The sequence below is a fragment of the Topomyia yanbarensis genome, chromosome 1 (genome assembly GCF_030247195.1).
Source record: "Topomyia yanbarensis strain Yona2022 chromosome 1, ASM3024719v1, whole genome shotgun sequence".
Lineage (NCBI taxonomy): Eukaryota > Metazoa > Arthropoda > Insecta > Diptera > Culicidae > Topomyia > Topomyia yanbarensis.
Window position 1 is genome coordinate 57,513,099 of NC_080670.1, and position 15,245 is coordinate 57,528,343.

General features: G+C 38.8%; 1 protein-coding gene across 1 annotated transcript in view; it reads left to right on the top strand.

The window, feature by feature from the left end:
* Positions 1–1,934: 1,934 nt before the first annotated feature.
* LOC131677695 (allatostatin-A) overlaps positions 1,935–15,245 on the top strand; it is an 83,446-nt gene continuing 70,135 nt past the window's right edge. The window contains exon 1 of the mRNA XM_058957662.1: positions 1,935–2,344. The gene's annotated coding sequence lies outside the window, so the exon portion shown is untranslated. The remainder of the gene's footprint in view (positions 2,345–15,245) is intronic.

Genomic DNA, 15,245 nt, shown 5'->3' on the forward strand with positions numbered 1-15,245 from the left:
CATTTTATTTTGTAGAATCTTGACAAAGCGTGACTAATTTTTAAACTCTAAGCTACTTAGCAGTGTGAAACAACTTTTCTTATAAGAAAATTTTGTGGTTCCATGTAATTATTCTTTTTTGCTTGCATGAATTAAATTTTATATCTAAACCAAAATGCAATTATCATAGTATTATACTGAAAACATTCTAATTCCTATCCTAATTATTGGTCAATTATTTTTCTGTCTGAGCTCGTAAAATGTTTTTTTTATATTCACACCGTATACGCCTCATCAAATAAAAGCAAATTACAAACTTGAACCATTACAATAGACTAACTGACTGATGGAAAAAAATTTGAAAATATTATTCATTCCGTTAATCGGTTTTCTAAATACCCAAACCGGTCGTAAAACGTGCATAGGTGTCCGTATAACTACAAATATGATCTCTCACTCTTAGGATGTTAGGATACGAAAATAATCATTGCTCCTTGTAGCCGGTTTCAGGAGTCTCAGCAACCAGCAGAAAATTTTTGATAAACTTCACTGGATTCCTCATAGGTCGTGGCGCCAAAGAACAATAACCCTCCCAACATACTAGAGCTCGGCCCAATCGAGGACTATTGGTCCATCGTCAAGGAGAACCTGAAGAAGACCCAAAACTGTTAAAGTAAACTGGGTGTGGCGAACAAAGTGGACGAGCTGGCTGTACAGAATTAGATGACAGTAATTAAATGACGTTCAAACGAAAGCATAGCTGAAATACTTTTCTGTATTTTATGCTATTTGAACTTATAAAAACCTATTTAATCCACTCCAACAGATTTCGAGTTTATCAGTTTTTGTGTTCGAAAAATCTACAATGATGGAGGGAACTGGACCCCCGGGCCCGGAATTTCTCTCTACAACCCTGTTCAGGCAAATAGCGGCTGAAAAGTAAGCAATATATTTCATTGAATCAAATTACTTAAATTAGTGCTAATATGTGACAAAACGTTACCAGAAGTATAAAAGAAGTATTGCCTATCAGAAAATCCGAAAAAATATGTGAAGCAACATAAAATTTGTTGTTCATATCTGAGCGTATGAAATTTTATACATAAAATATTTTCATGTTCAACACCATTCCAAACGGAGGATTTGCATTTCCTTTGACACATTTTTAGATGGAATTGAAGATATCACTTCATTTGGCTCGCACTGGAGTACACAAGGGTCATAATGGGTTTAATTGTCACGTTAGGCATTTCGGTTGAACCAAGTTTCGATACAATCAGTGCACATAAATACAGATACACACACTGACATGCATACAGACTTGTCTCAATTCGTCGATCTGAGTCGATTGGTATATCAGATTCGACCCTCCGAACCTCGGCAAAAGATTTCAAAGTTGTACATAGAATGCTATAATTTCTTTTATAAGAATTATAAAACAATAATAAGAGTACAGAATTTGTGAAGTGCCTTACCTAATTGTTCGTGCTGTTATAGTGGATTTTGTTTACAAACAAATGAAAGGATTAAACATGCCAAATTCTGCTTCGATAGTTTATATTGCAAACACTCATGTATCCTGATTCCTTCCCCAACCTGTTACACCAACGCGTCGCGATGCTGACAAAACTCAGCGACTCGTTTTCAGCAATTTTCCCACCGCAAGCAATATTTTGTCGTCTGTTGACAGAAGACATGATGGGATGGGGGAGATCTGGGGTGGTCGGATTTGCAGAACATAGAAAAAGCATAGGGAAGCGCGACCAACATCATCGCTTTCGGGCCATCGTTGCCGTCGTCCTCATCGTCATCGTCGTCGTCGTTTGTGGCGCGGGAAAAGCGGATACCCTACATTATTGCCAGAGTTTGGCTGCTGTTGGCGATGATGCTACCACCGATATGCTGCCGAGGGTGGCTTGTCCATGCGATATATAAAGCGAGTGCCGTGATACGGATCGACCGTAAATGCTCTTGAACCACTGGCAGAGGCAGGCGTAAGATTTGCAGACCACAGCAGGTTGTAGAGTGTTGTTCGTCTTGAACTGGACAGGATACGTCAACCGAAAGAGAGTTTTTATCGTAGTAAAGTGCTAGTATCCGCCCAAACGGTCAATCGGTCAGTTTTGTGGGATTATGACCGGTGCAAGTGCAAACGGGTTCGAATAGAAAAAAAATCGTCAAGATGAAATCATAAAAACTGGAATTGTTCCTTTGTCGATTACAATCAGATAATAAAAAAATCAGTAAAACAAAGTACGATTGAAGGCGGAAATTAAAACATTTAGCAGTGCTGCAGGCGTACATAACCGTTCCTCCCGGATCTCAACGAAGAGGGAACGCCATAAGAAGCGAACCTCCAACAAAGGTAACATTTTCCTCATTAAATGAACTGTTAAATGTATAGTCGTAAAATGGCTGCAAATTGGATCTTTGCTGGTGGAAGTTGTTGCCTATTGCCAAGTTTAAAACAAATGATGTTGACAAATGGACAAAAGATATCAATCAAAATGGGTTTCCTTGTCAATTCTGGCGGGAAGGACTCCGACGGCATAATGGGTGACCGTTTTTCACTAACAAATAACACGAGGAGCGACGTCCGTGTCATGATAAATGAATCGCTTTCCGAACGGCAACCAGGTCAGCGACAGGCCGGTCTTTAAAAGTGAGCGGGAATTAATGATAGCAGCTAGCCTAATGGGTCCATGTTCGGTGAAATTAAATAAATAGTGCAGTGTTTGGATTTCGTTTCGGATTTATGTTGATCAGTACAAGTGTATTTAATATAATTGTGAAGTACATGGGAATGCAACTGACAATGCATATTACCTGAATTCCTGCTATAGGGAGTACATTTTTGTGAAATTCGTAACAACACTGAACGGGCAGATAATTATCACTATATTGCTATACATCACAGAAGTTAAATTTTATGAGTTTTTAACAACATTTAATAATCATGTTTCCGAACTTAGTTACAGTGGTGGACACAGAAAAAGAAAATGGATATGATTTTCGTGTTCAGCAACCCAAAATTGACTTAGGAAATCTTTTTTCTTAACTTAAAGCGAGTAGTTCAAAGATACTTTCACCTCGATACATGCAGTCTTAAATGAGTTGTGCAAGATGGAAGACGAAAAAAGGTCGAGCACACGTCGTCTTTCCAAAAGTATTGCGGGCTGTTGGGCGCATGATTTTTTTTGATTTATAGAGGTTTTTACCTCAGGGTCCTTTTCTGGATTAGAAAAATCTCTAACCATATGTGCGGTGTTGAGAATTGAACCCAGGTGAGCTGCATACAAGGTAATCGATTTACCAAAAACGCTATGCCCACCCCTGCATGAATATTCTTGTGAACGAAATCAACTTTATTGTTACTGTAGTACCTCTCGACTATAATTGCAGCTTGCTTAATCTAGCCAAAACATCGTTGGGCATTTGTAAGTATTAGTGGAAGCAATTATTCATTTCTTTTGTGTATGAGAAGCCTGGATTTTAGTCCACAACTACAAATTCCTTGCCAGGTCATCAGTTTCTTAGTGAACGTTCACCGCGAACCTCTGCCAAAAACACGTTTCGGGGAATGGGCCATAACTCCGACAACCGTGAATATTTTTTTTAATTCAACTTATTTTTTCTATCTTCGAAAATGGTACCATCGAACTGTCTTTCGCTTTTTCAAATAAAATTTTCCTAAAATACTTTAAAAAATCACGAACTCAACTCACTTTTTCGCCACAACTTTGTATATAACCCCATAACTCCTATTTTTCATTTCTCGAGTATTTTCGAAAATATTGCACATCATCTATAACTCTAGGGGAGCCCGGGGCTAGTTGGCGGTTGGGGTAAGTTGGCGGAATCTTTCTATTAGCCTTATAGCGTTGCCCCGCGTTGTGTAGCTCAACTAGTGTGAAACACATTATCCAATGTGTTTTTGTTACAAAACATTTTGTTTTGTAGAAGCTGTGGGCGATATTGTGTTTTCGGGCATACGATGTAAATTTTCTAAATTTTGAACACTTTGTGTTATTTAGGGTAATTTTCAATCTATTTCCCGAATGATTATATGTTTCGGTAATGCGTGAAAAGATCTTTTAGTAACCGTGCTTATTTTGTGACGTATTCATACATACCACCAGTTTATCCCGGGGCCGGGGTAAGTTAGCGGGTTTTGCGCGTCACATATTTCTGTCTCTAAAAATGGAGATAATGCATCAAACAATTTAATAAAATTCAGAGATATTTCCAACAGTCTGCCCTTTCATGCCACGTGCAAGATCTACCTACATCAAAGTGGTAAAATATGAAAACTGAAAACACCGCCAACTAGCCCCGGTCTCCTCTACTGGAGATAACCGAATCATTTTCTCCGGATAATCGAATCACGGATTTTCGAATCCCTGGATAATCGAGTCCGACCTGTACTAAGTAGGGAAAGTTGTGAAAATTTAGAGCCATTGTACTTAAGTGAGAGCAAGGATATGAAACGTACAGACTAGAAAGTGGCAGGGTCATTGGAAACGGGCTTAAAACCTTACGGACTAATCTTTTGTCTTCTTCTGGGAGGAGTCGAGCTTAGGCAGTCAGTGTTACTACGTCTAGTCCACCAACATGTCTCACGGCAAAGACAGACTTGTCGCTCTTTACCATGAGAACCGACCACACTTGAGTACTACCCGATCAGAAACACATAACAGAAATATTTCAAAACTATATCTCGAATTGTTACTTGTTATAAATTTCTGTTATTTTAACTACTAACGAGACCTACTTTAGAACACAATATGTTACAAAAATTGCGTTCTGTTATAATCTTTTTATTTCATTCTGATCGGGTATGGCTCCAAATTTTCATAACTTTCGCTACTTAGTAATCTTTTGCTAATTGAATGTCATTAACCCTCATAGGGCAAGCAAATTCCCACCGTTTGAAAAATTTCTAACATGGAGGTAGAATTTAACATTGTAGTCATAAATTGAAACATTGAGTGCTGCAAGAAATTCAATTTTTGCGTTGTGTGAAAACGAAATTGGAGGCGTGGTATTCATCGTTCTTTTAGCTGTATTACCTACCACTGGAGCATAAGATGACTCACCATTGTAGAATGGTATGACGGAGATCCTTGTATAGTAGAGCAGTTGTATTTCTATTTTGAAGTGGATTAACACGTTTAAACATGTTTTTCTAAAGTGTACCTGAAGAAATAAATAAATTTATTATTTGTTGTTTTTGTTGCTTTGAACGATAATTAATAATTTTTTCTCGAGCATAACATGCCCAGAAATTTGATTTATGGTTTCCATTTAGCATATTTGAATCTTTCTGCGGTTTCTGTCACCGGATAAACGTCCTTTGTGTGTGATTACATTACATTGGTGTGTTAGTGCAGCTAGCCTTTCTCTTCATAAGAATATATGAAGGAAGATAACCAAGAAAATGTTTCAATTCGTTGGATATTTCATCCAAACTTTGACCTAGCGGTAACCCTTTCAAGACAGCCTTGTTATATGACACTTTATGAGGTGTGGTAAGGTGTTGACCAAATTTATTCGATAATCTTATACTTTTTCAAGATGTTGATTAATGTAGTAACGGATTTTATCATGCCTTTTTCATTACTTTTCTCGCTCTAGGGGATAGCTAATGTAAACTAGAATGACCCTTCTTCCTGATCCTATCCTGCCTGGTAAAATACAATTGGCTTAAATTCAAAGCTTTATATTTGAATGAACTAAAGTAGACAGTTCGAGTCATTGTGATAAACGACGGATTTTATTGCAATTTTGAGTTGAGAATCCTGTTTGTCTTTATCAACATTAAAAGAAAGATGATTGAAAAAGAAAAAAAAAGCTCTTCGAGTTTTAAATCCATGTTTGTTATCTTTTGGGGTAGATTCATTTCATCAGAATTTATAGATGCAGATTTTTGCTTGTCCTCAAATTTTATTTCCAAATCGAGCACATAATCTTAGAAAAAAATAATAAAACCATGTTTCACAATTCCGGAGTCGTTACTCGTTGTACACGGATCACAACAGAAAACGAACAAGAAAATATCAGGCTGTACCATACATTCAAGTAATAAAAGTCTGTTTATTGAAGATTTCCCTCATAATATGGGATAAGAGCAAAGACAACATATCAACAAGACAGAGTTGCCAGTTCAATTCAGTGTCAATCAGGATTCTCAATCGAAATCAAATCAAATGACTGAATATATAACTGAGTTTGATCAAATATAAAGTTAAAATTTAGGCCAAATATAGATATCCCACAAGATGCTAACGAGCAAAAAGGTGGATTCAAGGTTACATGAAGCATACTCCAGAATGAGTGAAGAAAAAAAGAAGAAACAAATACAGTGGAGACCCGATTTTATCAGCACCCGATTTTATCTGCCCCCGATTTTATCAGCTTTTTGACCCGATTTTATCAGCTTCATATGAAAATTGATAGTTGGTAGTTTAATGGGCTCTAGCAAACGAACCAAGTTGAATTCGAATAAATGCTTTCTTAAGCATATATTTCTTATCTTAGAGATCCGAAAAATGCAAAAATAAAAATATTATTTTTTTTAAATTTTGCACTGTCAGACCCTCTTAAGGGGAACTTAAAGTAAATAATCAGAAAAGGTTGCAAGGCTATATCTAAGGAACAAGGAAGAACATTTTAAGAGCTTCGGTTTATTAAAAAGACAGAAAAATATATGTCCCGATTTTATCAATGTCCCTGTTTTATCAGCTTAAAATTCGCCAAGGGGCTGATAAAAACGGGTCTTTACTGTATATCTGTGACAGAAAAAAATTGTTTCATTTTGCTGCATTGCCCAGCATCTTTCAAAAGAGTACTAATTTCGTTCAAATTTTATCTACTCTTCTCTATATCTCCATGCTCCTAAAATATCATTGGTGCGCATAAAACGGTGGAATCTGGAATTATGTTTTTTTACCCTTCATGGTGGGACTTTGCTAGCATTCAAGTACTTCTGAGCACACTGTTAAAATAAGGCAATCCATTTTTTTTACAAATAAAAATGTTTTTGGAACAAAGCTTCTTAACCAATAGGCCCCGAGCGAATCTAGAAACTTTGATAAAAATTTAATATCTTTCTCTGGCGATTTTAGATCGCGATGTAGTTTTCTACAAAGTTGTACACAATGAAATTTTCCATCAGATTCTCACTTTTGGTAATATTTGAATGTCTAAAGTACTACCTAGGGGCAAAAATGTGAACCAGTTTAATTGAAAAACTTAAGTTTTCAAACAAAAAAACTTTAAAATAAAAAGTTGTTCTGGAGCCCCCGATAGAATATTTTAATTTTACTTTCAAATGAAAGGGAAAAGCGCATTCTATCACGTGCTGAAGTTTTAGCGATGCCGATTTTTTTCGAATAAAATTGTTCTACCAAACACACCGTGCTATATTTGTAAACACATTTGACAAGCTAAAATAAAAATTTTCCTCGAAAAACTTCACAAAATGGCAGAGTCAACGACTAATTCATTACTATAATACCTGATTGGTGGGAAAAGTGCAGTTAGTAATTCTGGTTGCAATTAACCGTTATGTGTCCGACGCGGTACCTGGGTACCTTTTTGAGTTTCATTTAATGAAACTCCTATGTTTTATCCATAGCTGGAAATTGAAACTTTGTGACATATTAGAACTTTACTAAGTTAGGCTTTTGGGTTAAAAATATTGTTGATAGGAGAGAGGAGGGGCACCTGAATTTTATTTACTACGTAACAGGCCGACGTGGGTACCCGGGTACCCACAAAACTGAAATGCCTATAACTAAGGCAATTTCCAATCGATTTTGATGCTTTTGGGAGTCTTGAATTCAGGAACTCATACACTTTTGGACTTGGTAAAAATGAATCGGGTCACTTCATTCGGCTTCCGGGAATCCGGGTTTCCGGAAGCAGGTTCTAGTGCTGGGATACTATTTGTGAATTTCAATGGAATTCTAGCAATATGGGTATCAAAATTCTTGAAATTGCATCAGTAGACTGTATCTTGTAGTTATGGAACCAATTGGTGATTTAACCCAGGAACGGACATTCCGGAGCAGATTCCCGTGGGCCGTGAGTGGCCATTCTATTCCAATTTCATTTTTCAAATTGCCATAGGGTCCCGTAACAATAAATAACAGACTATCGAGACAATTTGAAGAGTTTTGATACTCATATTGCTAGGACATTATCAAAATCTACAAATCATACCCTAGTACTGGAACATTACTCCGGAAAATCCGGATTACCAAGAACCAGATCCATTCATCCGGTTCAATCTTACAGAATAAAAAAGTGAACGAGTTCTTGAATCCAAAACATCTAAAAGTATCTAAATCGGTTACAGGGAGCCACAGTTATGAGCATTTCAATTTGTGGGTACCCGGGTACCTTCGTTGGCCTGTTAAAGGTGTTTTTGTTGGACACATAACGGTTAATGAAACAACAAAGATTCGATTTTCCGTATCCTTTTTCCGCGGTTTTCCAAAAAATATGCATTTTTAGTATAAATTTTTGATTTTAATGTACCACAGAAATGGTTTTTTGGTCTAGCACAACCTTAAGGGAATTTAGTTATCCATTAATAATGCACTGAATGGAGAACTTAAATATTGTATTCTCAAAGCATTGCAAATAAGTCGATTATCCGCCTATGTTAAAGGACATTTTTTTGCTCTACCTTTGATTAGATTTGACTTTCGAACTTTCTCGCAATGATGTTGTTCTATACTAATTTGATCGCTATAATAGCCACTCAATTTCATAAAAGTGCACGTAGTCACTGGTGAAAATGTCAATTTTCAGTAGATTTTACACAAATAGCAAATGCGAAAAATAATCATTCCGTATTTTTTATATAACAACAAATATCATTTACCTGAATCTCCAGGCGCTAGCGATAATTCGACAATGTGAATATTTTTTTAATTCGAATGTTTGCGCAATTTTTTTTAATTTGATTGTTCTGCCTTAGATTTGTATTTATTTATTTATAATTGATATCAACAGACACAATGTGGTCCTAATGATAATTTCTTAATCTATTTAAAAAGTCAAATTGTAATCTGCTACGTGGAATGTGAAGATCGAACTCGCATGACACTCTGTTGAAGGTCCGCTGCAAACCAATGATGGCACCGTTTACTCCATAGTTGGTCCGGCGAAGGGGTAATCGGAGGAATAAATTATTGCGAAGGCGCGAGGGCGAACGTTCATATTTATCGCCCTGAGAAGCTCGGGGAAGTCAATTCGATCTCGTCATAGCACGGAATAGATCCCGCCGCACTTGCAATGTATCGAGTCCAATAAGCAAACCCCGGCTTTCGTAACTTGGCAGCTGGTGAGGGTTGCTCCAAGGCAATCGACGAAGGGCAAACCAAACAAATCTGCGCTGTACTGTATCAATTCGATGGACGCCGTTAAGATAATGAGAATTCCACACAACTGAACAATATTCCAGAGTTGATCGAACGAGTGAGCAGTAGAGAGATTTCAAGCAGTAAATATCTGAAAAGTGCTTGGATATTCTCATTATGAACCCCAAACAGCGTGATGCCTTTGCGACAATATAGCTGATATGTTGTTTAAACGTCAGTTGTTCATCGAGAAAAACTCGATCTCGATCTTTGACACAATTCGCTCTGTCAATGGTGGATTCAGCTAGACAGTAATCGAATTGAATTGGCGTTTTTTTCCTCGAGAACGTAATGACCGTACATTTCTTGGGATTTAGGGTCATTCGGTTGAACTCGCACCATTCCGCAAAGGTTACCAGTTGGCGTTGAAGGAAAGCTGCATCATCAATATTCCGGATTCTATGGTATAACTTGAGGTCGTCGGCGAAAGACAACCGTGGTCCTTCTAAACAAAAGTTGACGTCGTTGAAATACAGAAGAAAAATGGACCGAGATGGCTGCCTTGTGGAATACCAGATGAAGCAAAGAACTCTTCGGATACACAATCACCTATCTTGACTGCTAGACGACGATCACTGAGATACGATTGCATCCAACGGAGAATATTAGTACCAAAGCCAAGTCTATCCAACTTTGCCACTGCAATAGCGTGATTAATCTTGTCAAAGGCAGCTGAAAGGTCCGTGTAGATAACGTCAGTTTGAAGTCCGTCCGACATGGCATCTGTAACATATGTTGTGAACGACAGAAGATTCGTAGATGTTGAACGTTTCGGCATAAATCCATGCTGAGTCTCGGAGATATACTGTTTGCAGATGCTGGAGATGGGTTCCAACACAGCCATTTCAAACAGCTTAGGAACTGAGCTTCGGACTTCAACTTACGTTGCACGTTTCGCAAGTAATCGGCATGGCAACGCTTCGATGTCTTTTTATAGACATGGTTAACATTAACGTAGTGTTGTCGCAGCACGTAGCCCCCAAACTTGGAGTACTTCTTCAGAGCGGCTCTTTTAGTCGCTTTTAGCCGTCTCAGCTCGGCAGTGTGCCACGCTGGGTGCTTAGATTGAAGGCCACCTCTTTTGGGTACATAGCGATCGATAGCATAGCTCATAACATTGGAGAAGGTCTGCACTGCAACGTTAACATCATCATTGTCGAGAATTTCAGTCCAGTGGATATTCGACAGGAAGTCAATAATCCTATTATAGTCGGCTTTCCTAACATTATAGCTGACGGTGTCAGAAGCATTGCAGTCATGCTTCACTCGAATCGCTTCAAGCACTATATGCAGGGGAGGGTGGTGTCTAACAGTCTTTATCAGGGGGAATGGTGCTGCGGTAACATTTGGCGCGTAGTCAGATTTGCTCGAAAAACAGAGATCAAGGATTCTGTTGTTCTCGTTCACCACATTATTCGTTTGGCGCAGCAGATTTAGACTGTAGCAGTCAAGCAAACTGGTGAAACCATCATGAAAAGATGACAGTTCGGGATCAGCGAACATAAATCCGTCAGAAGCAGAGCGCCATTTTAATCCGGAGAAATTGAAATCGCCAACAATCAGGATGTCATCAACCGGGCTTGCTTGAGCGGAAATCCGTTCCAGTGACTCAGTATGTGAATCAATCAATGTCGAATCGCGAGTGCGGTCCGGTGGAAGATAAACAACGCAAAGAAAAAAGTGCGTAGCCAGCCAGTTTGATTCGCACCCACACCTGCTCGACACAGACCCCCAAAGTATCGTCTATCAGTTGCGCTTTCAATCGACGATGGATAGCCACAAGTACCCCGCCGCCAGTAGCCTTGAGACTGTTGCGTGAGCTGCGATCAGTACGGAAAACATCGTAGCTGGCACCAAATGCTTGCACTGACAGAGTGCTATCGCTAAACCACGTCTCTGTGAGGGCGATTATATCGAAGCATTCATCCGAACTTGCTATCAAATAATCGTCGATTCCTGAATTCATACCGCCGGCATTCTGATAATATATGGGTAGGTTTGAATGCCGCGATTGACTGGAAGCGAGGAGCTGATCAATGCTTGCATTAACAAAATCAGGTTCGTACTTGCCGTTGGTATCGATTTGGACGATCGATTTCACCACTCCTGCACACAGGACCGGGACGACTGGTGAACGCTGGCTGCCAGGGGCGGACCCAGAACAAAATTTCAGAGGGGGTCCGAAATTTCGATTTTGAAATGTTCATTGTACAATGTGTAATATGTAATAACCTCATTTAATTAATATCAGTTTTGGTGATCGAATCTCGTTTGACATGATCTTGAGTTTAGAAGGAATTTAAAATAAAAATTAATTTAAAATTTCGGAACAAGTTGAAAATTTTCGGGGGGGGTTCGGACCCCCAAGACCCTCCCCCTGGATCCGCCACTGCTGGCTGCAATGGCTCGACTGTGGCAGAGGGATCAAGGGCTTCCATAGTGCTAGCTGCAGTGCGTCCCAGGGTGCGGGAGTCATACCTGCATAGCATAGAGTGCTTAGTTCTTCTGTGATCGTGGTAGAGCCGAATGTGCTATGAAGAGACGTGCTCGGTACGATGGGATCAAAATTTTGTTTTTGACATTGAACATTCACAGCGGCGGTAGAGTTGTGTTCAACAGCAGATTGTAAGTGGAATTTATATTGAGGGCGTGCAGCATCTTGTATTGCTTCGGAAGGACATATACCCTTCTTGGCTTTACCTGACACAGAAGAAGTCGCCGATTCGTCAGGTAGACCGAGATCGCTCGCCGGGGTACAAGTAGTTGGACAGACGAGTTTATTCAGAATAGCTTGGCGCTACTGTTCACCACCAGATGGATTCTTCTCCGCCGCAATCCTAATGATAGGTCGTTGGATTTTTGAATTGGTCACAAATTCACGGAAGTAGATGTTCTCCGGCCAAGAGTCTTTGGACAAAGCCTTATCCCTGTATGATTTGCTAACGCCAACTTTGAAAGTAATGAAGCTCATAGATGAGAGATCCTTATCCTTAGGAACTAGACGAACTATTCTCGGTTGCAGATTCTCCCCCAGACAATCTTTCACAAGGGTAGAAACTTCATCATCCGTCGTGCTGGGATCGAATGCTGACAAGTAAACCCATAACAGCTCCTCAGGTGGTGAAATTATTTTTATTGTTTCAAACGCAGCTTTGGATCCACGAATATTAGGAATTTTTGCTTTGAGCGAATCATCTTCGCGTTTGCGCTTAGGTGTGTGGATTATATTCAGCATTTCGTTTCCAAGGCGTTATAGTTGGGGATAGCGGTTTTGAGTCAACTTTAACCGAGAGAGCTTTGACGACATCTTTCAAATCAGCTATGTCATTCTTTATAGATTTCAGAGAATTGTCGTCAGGCACTATGTCGCAACAACGCGAAGCCATTCTACGGAAATTATCATTTGAGAATAAGTCAGCACAGCCGTTGCACATCCAGAATAGATTCCGTGGGTGGGTTCCCAGCACGTCACGAACATCATAATCCATCTTGACGCATATCATGTGGAACGAATTTCCGCGGTATCCACGACATGTGATTCGATCAGAATCATTAACCACTTTCGAGCAGTTGTTACAAGGCATGCTTTTGATGTAGAAATAGCGCCTAGCGGGTATGTAATATGCGCAGGAAAACGCTAACGGATAACGTACGTCAATGGAAGCGAACTTGCACGCAACGTGCAATAACTCAGCTACCCACCAGCAGATGTCGCTTTTGGCGAAAAAATTGAGCGTAACGTACTGTGCAGAGATAATGTCAAGTGAAAACAAAAATCACAAACAAAAACTATCACTTTTACGAATCAACACTAGCAGATATAATCGTGCTTGAAGTCACGAAATTTCAATGCACACGTACTACCGAATAACACGATAAACGGATATAACAAGAATAAAAAGAATCGCGAGTGTAAAACACTAAAAATGTCAAAAAAAACTATCAGCTCTACTGACGACCGGAATATAGCAAACAGTGATATAACTGTTGTAGCGATGAATGGAAATATAACCCGAGAACGTTTTTCCACACATTGCATTCAACGTTGCATGTCAATCGGCGCCCGTAGTAATTGCAGAAACTACAAAAACACGAAAGGATCTTTGGTTTGTATAGAAACAAAATTCAGAGAAACTTACATTTTAATTTTGTGAATGATTCGAGCTGACTCTACAACTGCTAGGTCCGCGCTTGATCTTTCATCAAAGTTTTAGTCAACGTTGAAGTTCATTCACTTTTTCTTTAGGTTAAGTATTTATTCACTTATCACTTGAGTTAACTCTACTAAAAAACTCATTATGTCAAAAATTGCTTCTATTTTTTTAAATTGAGTGTTCTGAATCCAAAATTTTGAGTAGTTTTAAAAGAGCATGTACGTACTAATCTAAACTTTCTCCAGAATTAACGTTTTTATTATTCGCTTTGTTTGCTTTTGCATTCCATATCTGCCCACGACATTTTATTTTTATATTCGCTGTGTCGTCTCTAGTAACTGTGAGAGATACTTGTAGTAAATAACTCTTACAATTCATGCAAGAGGTTTCTTTTTGAATGCTTTATAATCTGTATTAATTTGAGAAGATGTAAGCAAACAGAATAAAAATCAATGACAACAGAACCTAAAGGCATTTATTAGTGACAAGTTCTACACGACGACGAATGAGTTTCATGAATTTCGTTGTTTTTTGCACGATTTCTAGAAATAACACGTTTTTTGTACGCAAAAACAAAATCGAATCTGGATGCAAAAACGGTAACCAAAACGAATTCGTAAGAAAAACGCTTACTCCTGGTTAAATTTACATACCGCTTCGTTCCGTTTGGACCAGCAGCGTTGCATCACATGTATAATTTATCATTCAACTGCATTTATTGGTTTAACTTTAGTAGAACGCATTGTTTCCTACGCACTTTTTTACTGTGCACCTTGTTATACTGTACTTTCCGTTGAGATGTGCGTGATCTTTTGAAGATATTGGCATGGGGATATATAGCTACGTTTTCCGATGCTATGATGCTCGACTCATACGGCACTCGTCTTTGCTATATCATATACTCATGCGGTAGGTTTGGTTCGTGCGCGAAAAAGTATATCAATGCAATGCGGAGAGGCTGGAATGACCCAAAAGTTGGCTATTGTAATACTGTAACAACATATAATAAAACTGTAATTTATTTTGGATAACTTTGGAAACGGCGGAAGAGGGGATTCGAGTGGACACAAAAGTTTTTCATGTATCTCACGATGATTCAACGCCGGAGTTTTGTGGAGGGATCAGATTCATTCCAAAGCGAAGCTATTAATGATGTGCCATTCAGTGATTCTATATCGATGAAAGGTCAATTTCGAGCAAATGTGGCATGATATTGCTGAATTGTAAAATAGTCTTCAACTCTACTGATTCGTACGCACAGTTTTCAGATAGAGTGTTTTGCCTATTTTAATCGTGGTTCGTAAAAAAAATGATAAGGCAGTGTTAGACAGTCAGGATCTAGTTTTTTCAGCAATGTCAAAAAATGGCATCAATGTTTAAAAATGTCACTATAGGCCTGCGACTGTTTTGGTAGAGGGCACCCTTCACACTTAATTCGGCTCGGTAATTTACCAACAGCTGTGTAGTCAGCAAATTTGGAAACTGATATCTCAGTAAAGTCAGATTAGTTTGCTGATTCTCGGTGAAATATTTTCCGAGCCTCAGCACTCAAATGTCACCTTTACTGAGATCTCAGCTGTTTACTGGATCTCAGCTGCTGAGATTTCAGCAAAAGATTCAAAAAAGCCAAAATTCGGCAGAACAAATGATGTGTGTTAAGGTGATGTGGCAGAATGAGACTGAC